Here is an 8,304-nt window from a genome sequence, read left to right as displayed (position 1 = left end):
GAGCAGGAAGTGAGTGTGCTATGACGGACTCTTAGTATACAGGAATGAATGTTAAATCACCTGTGTGGATGGTCTAAAAGGTGGAGTAGAAAGAACATGCCAGACCATAATGTAAATTGCAGAGCTCTGCAAAGGCTTGTTGAGGGTCTTAGAAGTGAAGCATAATCTAATGTAATCAGGTAGAGACAGAAAGCTCTATTGAAGTGTGTGGTTAGTCTCTGCATCCTTCCTGCTTTTTTCTTCTCAAAAGGTGTTATCTCCAACAAGATGAAAGAGAGCTGAGTGAAGAGATTCTATCTCCTATGTGCCTTTACTTTTGGTTCCTCTGACATGGAACTTCTATCTCTACCATTCCTTCTTGTTTTCTGTTGAAAATGAAGAACAAAGGTTTTGACTTGAGCTGTCTAGGAGAGCTATTAAAAAGATCAGGAACTGCTAGAATCTTAACCCTGAGCTGAGCCTGTGTAATCCACAAACTCTGTCTGAAAACGGAGCATGAGTGGGGCATGAAGTCTGAATATCTGTTATAGTACAGAGTCAACACCTCATGGACCTCTGTGATCCAGAGCTGGTGCCCCCCTCCCCCCCAGCAGTCTTGCCAGCTAAGTGAGAGGACATAAGCAGCAGAATAAGGAGCTTGATGAAAGTGCTGAGTGTAAGAGAGAAACCTATAATTGCAGCTGTGAAAAGACATACTGGAAGTACCTCTGCAGAAGAAAATTGATTGAAGGAGATCGATCCTAGCCCAGCAACCTAGAAGAGATGATGACCAAAGGAAGGAAAATACCTTTATTATCTTATAATTACTGCACTATGGGAAGGAACTCTGCTGTTAAAGACTGCGGAGAGCCCTTACACCACTGGGCCTTCATTTTGCCCCTTGCTGTTACATCTAGGTATGTGTGCTTGTTCCGTATCCCTGAATGTTGTTCAGAATTGCTTGTGTCATTATAAAGCTAACCCCCAACAAGACAGATCTGGTCATTGCTCAGTGCCTTGGTGACACCTGCAAATGGGAGCCTCATTGACCTAAACTTGGAGTGCCCTGCAAGTTCTTCTCAATCTTCCTAAAAAACAGACTTCACAACCCTTTGAAGCTAAAACAGCAATTGGCAGATTCAATTTCCAAGACTCTAAGTGTGGAGCCCTGTAGAGTTCACTTTCATACTGTGAACCAAGGATTCTGCAATGCAGGCTCCATGGGGCAACTCTAATTCCTGTACATATTCCAACTACACATACAGACGGAGCCTTCCTTTTGACTTGACTTCAAGTGGGATCCCCTGTTTATTCGGGGAGGGGGTTGAATGGACCTGTGGCAGCTACTGAATCCAACTGTAACCCCTCCAGAGAGCACTCTCCCTGCAAGAATGCTGAAGCAGGCTCTGAAATGGAAGGACATTTTTCTAAGAGACTCAGACAAGAGTGGGATTTGTAAGACCATGATACCAAACCTCACCATAAAAGGCACACTAATACTCAGAGTTTATGGGACAATTCGAATTTGAAGACAACAGGAAGAACGCAATGTAATTACAAGTCTAGTATGAAAATCACTGTACATTTAAAAGTAGCAGTTAGCACCACCATATTTCTTTGGGTATAATCACGTTGTGTGCCTAGAATACAGTAGTATTTAATTAACAGAAAACACTGAATGGATATTGATTTATTGAGCATTATTCTATGATTTGCTCAGCTCAGAATTTTTAATCCATATCATCCCACTAAAGGTATTCTACCAGAATATTGAACTTAAAATATCGTCCTGTTAAAAGATAAACTATGAATATATTGCCAAGTTAGATATGTATAGGTAGGTAGAGATTTACAGATTTTAATGAAACATATATGTACTATGATATATATACGTATATTCAAGGTACATAGATCTATTCTTACCTGTTTTTAATTATCTTCACAATATTTTCATAGTTTATATTTTGTCAAAAACATTTAGTTGAAAAGATAATGGTGTGTACTTAGTTAACAGTTTTGGGTGACTAGTCAGCAGACCCCCCCCACTCCCCCAGAGCAGCAGAGGTAATATAACCCAATTGATACAATTGGAGTCCAGTACCTCATTTTGCCCCTGCTGCAACCTAAGGTGTTCCTTCAGGTATTATAGAGGATGAGGCAAGAAGAGAAAAGGTTAGGTGTGTGGCAAAGTGAGACAAGACCTACACATGAAGGGAAATATTAACAAATTCTGACCCTTGTAGGTACTTACAAATTTACAACGCCCTTACAATTGTAAATCTACTCCTAAATAAGGACCAAGAAATGGAACAAGTGTACACACTGTAATGCACCTCTTCATAATACTTTCAAATGTGATGGTTCATCAACAGGAAGTAGGTCTATGCATGGGCGGTCATAATTTCCATACATTGATGTTTGTTTCTGTGCTTTCTAATGAGACCCTCAAATATTATAAACCAACATATACTATATAAAGGAAATGGTGTTGCCCAGATTTCTGACTTCTCTAAATAAAGCTGTGAACCAAGTCAAGCCAAGATATCTATCCACAATGAGGACTGGCCACTGAATTTGAGACATTGCACACAAAATGTTTCTATATGCTAGACCTGAATGGTATGGCAGTTTACATGGCTAGAGTAAGATTGCTTTTGAAAAGACATAATACACATTGCTTCCCAATATTTGCACAATTAAGTCACCAGAAAACACATACTCTTTAAGGGATTATTAGGGGTGTTGTACCAAACAATGATCCCTCTAAATTGCAGCAGATTTGTGAAAAACACTACCCGTGAGTTATGTACCACATTTCTGTCAACTGTAGAAAACAGTTTTCCATTAAGGTTCCTTGAGTTTCCTTTGGCAGCTAAGCTCAGATGACAAGGTAATACTCCAAGAAAATGCACGAGCGGCGTTCTGTTAAAGCACAACAAAGGAGCAATACAGCATCAAAATAAATAAGCTAAATGCCCTCAATTAGTTGTAGTTTGTCAAAATTAAAATGAGGTATAGGATCCATTTTTCTAGGGAGTAAAGTAGAGAAATGGACAAAGCACAAAATATGCCCATAAGTGGGCAAAATAGTTCAAAGATCATGACTAAAGTGAGACAGACATACTGTGAACCTGCACTCCATCCAACAATCTATTGATTTTCCCCACACAGCTGTATGCCAAACTGAATTAATGTCCTTATAAGCTTTGCTTCTCACTCATCAATTAAGTAAATAATTCTTAATTACTTCTAGTATATGCATTAATTATAATTATTTTGAAAATACCAAAGCTGTCTCAATGTAATTTGGGGGAATACCCTTCATCAGGGAGCCAAACATAGAAGATGTGATCTAAAAATAACAACAGTTCCTTCAGGTACTCTATTTATACAATGTTTGACAATCAAAAATTTCCTACATATAATATTTATACCAGCAAATAACGAATTATTCATGCAGTATTTGAACATCAAGAATACATAGTTCTTGTAAAGGGAAAGTTCTATATGTTTTCCCACCTTGAAGAAGCTCAGTCTCTCCTAAAAGAGATAACTTCAGAGACGAATGTCTGAGTAATTGGTATCAGGTCGCTGAAAAGAGATAACTCCAGAAACGATTGTTTGAGTAATTAAAACCAGCCCGCGGAGCAATAATGGTAGAGCTTGAAGGAAAAGTTGTAATTAGCTCAAAACAAAAAAATAATAACCTTAAAATAGAATAGGATATTAAAACAAATAAAAAAAATGTTTCTGGCTGTCGAGGCGGGATCAGGGCTTAAAGGGTCACTAAGGGTGTAACAAGAAGACACCCAGGTCACCAGTAGGGGGGGGAATGTGGTCAGCGTGGGGGGAATGGCAGGGGCCACTTCCCAGGGGAGGGTGGGGGTCCACTCGGGGAGGGAGAGGGGGGGCCAGGGTGAAAGCAGTAAAAAAGAGCAGAAGTTGTAGGCAGAATGTGTACCAAATTTTGAATGAGGATTTAATGCTGCGAAAACTTTATTATGGAATTGTATAAATGTAATATCCTATCAGTTAATGCCAATGGTGTTTTAAACAAACAAAAATACGGTGCTCTCATAAAATGGGCAGTCTCTTTAAATCCCCAGGTGATATTTCTCCAAGAGACCCATCTAAAAACTATTACTCCCAATTTATTTATCCCGAAATATTTCTCCCATGTGTATTTCGCTTCAGCAGGGGTGGCCCAGAGAGGCGTTGCAATTTACTTTTCAAGGGATCCCAAAGGGAGATGGTTATGGGTAGCAATTAAAATCCAAGGGAAAGTATTAAATTTCGTAAACTATTATGGGCAAATATCGGATGAGGTGTCTAGTATATTAGAAATCGACGACCTTCTAAGGGGGGTCCCTGGTCAGATCATCATGGGAGGGGATTTCAATTACAAACAAGACTTAAAAAAAGACACCACTAATAAAAATAAGAAACAACTAAAGCCTAATACTAAAAAAGTAGTGGGCGCCTTTATCCTAGAATACCAGCTTATAGATCCATGGCGTGCACTAAACCCTGAAGGGGCATCCTTCACCTGCTATTCACACCGCTTCCAGACGGCATCAAGAATCGATCAAGAATCGATTACTTTTTGATATCAAGATCGATTCAGATTTTAAATTCATCTATTGGATGTAATCCCTTTTCTGATCATGGGAAAATAGAGTTGGAAGTTAATCTAAGTGGAGGGGGCAGGGACCAGTCCAGGTGGCAGCTGGATCGTACCCTGCTCCAGAATCATGATTGGGTGGCTGGTTTCGGAGAATGGATCTCAGAATATTTTAAAATTAATAATGATTCAGCAGAACCATTCTCAGTCTGGGAGGGATTCAAGGCGGCAGCACGTGGCCAGATACTATCTTTTACATCAGCCCAGGTTAAAAAGAGGAGACAAAAGATATCTACGCTCCAAAAGGCCGTAGACAAAGAATATGCTTTACAGCTCCTCCGTCGCCCGAATCTCCTGGAGCAAGCAAAGGCAGAATTAAGGGATTTCTTTGTACTGGAAGAGATCAACAGTTCTAGAACCTTCCAACAACGGATATACGAGGATAGCCAACTGGCAGGAAAGCTCTTGGCGAACTCTGTGAGGAAAAAACAAGAGTCTGCTGCGATAGTTAAAATCAGAAATCCGTTAAACGATCAAGAGATAGTAGACAACAGTTTGATTCAAAGGGCTTTCCTGGAGCATTTTAATCGCATTTACTCTACTGAATATCAAGTAGAAGAGGGTCAGATTCAGGATTATTTTATGAACTTAGATATCCCAAAGATCACGCCCAATCGGGCTTTACAACTAGGGTTAGATATTAATATAGGGGAAATAGTCGATGCTATAAAGGCAACACCAGGGGCGAAAGCCTGTGGGCAAGATGGGTTCCCAATTGAATTCTATAAGATCTTCATAAAAGAACTAGTAACTCCTCTTATGAATCTATTTAATTTCATCAAACTAGGAGGAATGGTACCCGCGTCCTTTAAAGAAGCAATAATAATATCTTTTGTAAAAAAAGACAAAAGTCCAGAAGATATTAATTCTTATAGGCCAATAAGTCTTTTGAATTCTGACTACAAAATCCTAATGAAAATCTGGGCCCATCGTTTTATGTATGTGGCGCAAGAAGTCATACATTACGATCAGTCAGGATTCATAGCAGGCCGTGTTATGGCTTCTAACACAGAATTTTTAATCCAGGCACTAGACTATCTTAATGTTAATTCAATCCCCGCCTGTATCCTAATGGTCGACGCGGAAAAAGCGTTCGACCTTGTTAACTGGGCAACCCTGTTCCATTCACTCACCAAATTTGGGTTCCCAGAACAAGTGATCAAGATGCTCCAGAACATCTATCAAGGCGCCTCAGCACAGATCATAATAAATTCAGAAAAAGCTGGTTCAATCCAAGTTAACCGTGGGACCAGGCAGGGATGCCCTTTGACCCCCTACTTTTTACTTTTTTTATTGAACCCTTGGTTATTAAAATTAGAAACAACCCCGACATTTTCCCCCCCATCTCCGGGATGGCGAAGCTTAAGCTATTCGCGGATGATATTATCCTTTATGCAAAGCCAGACAAGGAGAATATTGAAAGCATATTAAAAGAATTCAAAGCATATGAACAAATAGGAGGTTATAAAATCAATAAAAAAAAAACAGAGGTCCTCGCCTTAAACACCAGTCTTAGTCATCTTCCATCGTGCTTGCATATTCAGGCAGTAAGCCGAGACCCAATTAGATATTTAGGCATATATGTGACCCGTGACTACCATCAACTTTATCTCCTTAATTATGTGAGAATGAAGAATAAAATCAAGAATCTTCTCTCTCAATGGCTTTTAATTCCTCTCTCCTTGATTGGTAGGATATCCCTGATCAAGATGTCGATCTTACCTTTACTAATATTTTTGTTTAGCAATGTCCCTATTAAATTGAATTCTATTTTTTTCAAAGATATAGAATCTATGATCAGAAGTTTTGTCTGGGGTGGAAAGACCCCTAGGGTAAAGCTTTCCGTGATTCAACTCCCAGTCGACCAGGGGGGACTTGCTCTTCCACACATAAAAACATATTATGAGGCAGCCTTTTTAGACTTGGTGGCAGGTCTGATAGGTCCAAAAAACAAACGAGATAACTTCTTCTTAGTAAAAATGCTACAAGAGTCCGATTCTCAAACCCAGGTATTTTTAAAGATCGCAAAACTTCCTAAAAGGACGAGATATAAGACCATAAAAGAACATCTATCCAGATTACAGTCCTTTTTCAAGAAAAATCAGAGCTCCTCAGCTTCCCAGTTTTTAAGCTTAAAAGAGTGTTCCGGTTTGGGCCTCCAAATTAGTAGTAGCCGAGTACTAAATTGGGAGAAGTTGGGATTTCGTGAGTTAAGACACTTCTTTGTCCAGAACAGAATCATCTCATGGCAAGAAGTATTGGCTAGAATAAACACTCACATGCAACCAACGTTTTTTGAATTTCTACAAATCGTTCACTTTCTGAGACAAACTATCGGTGGACATCTCCCCACAATGGGTGAGCTGGTAATACTCCTTTATGAGGTTAAAATCACGGGCATAGGAAATTGGTACAAAAGGCTCCATTGTGCCGGTCAACTAGACACGGTGGATACCCATCTTGAGAAAATATTTAGACAAACTCAATGTAATTTAACACATAAGGAATGGGAAACTATAAGTTTGTTAGGATATAAATCACTACGTGCCGCTAATTTTAAGAGGATGGCCTTCTTGTCCCGCTGGCTAGCGTACTGGACTCCAGAAGCTCTCGAGAAAAGGTTCCCAGAGGTCGAGAATAAATGTTTTAGATGCCAAGCAGCCGGCCAGGGAGGTTGGCTCCATACCTTTTTTTCTTGCCCTCAACTGATATCTTTTTGGGAGGCCATTCTCCAAGACATTGAGGAGGCTTTAGGGAAAACACTAATACCCTCAGCTGAATTGGCCCTCTTTGGTATTTCGAAAGATAGAGGTACTCTCAACGATAACGAGGAAATATTTGTGTTTATTTCTTGTGCAGTTGCTCGTTCCTTAATACTCCAAAATTGGAAATCCAAGGAACCTCCATCCCATTTAAAATGGTTGAACAAAATGAGGAGGTCCGGGAATTTCAAAAAAGCATATGCCTGTAGAGTGGGAGCAGTTAGAAGTTTTGAAAGAAAATGGCAGTACTTTGAGAATCTGGAGGCAATAAAAGGGGGGACAAGTTAAAAATTTGATGGAATACTAAAACTAAACCGACATGATTTTTTTTTTTTTTAAAGCAGTCATGAAATGTTGCTAGACTTAATTAAACAAGCAAAAAAAAATTTTTTATTTTTTTATTTTTTTAGCTTAAGCACTTTGTTCCAGTTTGGATTGCACTATTTTGCACTTGCACTTTACACTTAAATCTTGCGGATGTTGCACATTGCCTGTAGCAGGTTGGACTGTACTGTACTGCACTTGCACTTTATGATCAAAGTTTGCGGATGTTGCACATTGCTTGTACTTGAAAAATATTTAACCAATATTTTGTGTAATAAGGATTACAATAATGACTGCTTTCGAGTTTTATGTATCTAAAATCATTCCCCCCTTTTTAACTTGATCTTCAATCATGTATTTACTCTTGTGTGACCCTATTTGAAGAAGAAGCTTTCTCTTAACTTTGTTTTTATTTCCATTGCTCTAAATTCTTCATTCATGAATTGTATTTTAACCTCCTTCTGCTCAATAAAAAAATCTAAAAAAAAAGAATACATGGTATGTATGATTTACACAATTGAATGATCATTTACTAATAAATAATGGTTGTCTAAACAA

This window comes from Lissotriton helveticus, chromosome 8 (genome assembly GCF_964261635.1).
Source record: "Lissotriton helveticus chromosome 8, aLisHel1.1, whole genome shotgun sequence".
Taxonomy (NCBI): domain Eukaryota; kingdom Metazoa; phylum Chordata; class Amphibia; order Caudata; family Salamandridae; genus Lissotriton; species Lissotriton helveticus.
The sequence above is the reverse complement of the archived record's forward strand: the minus strand, read 5'-3'. Positions refer to the sequence as shown.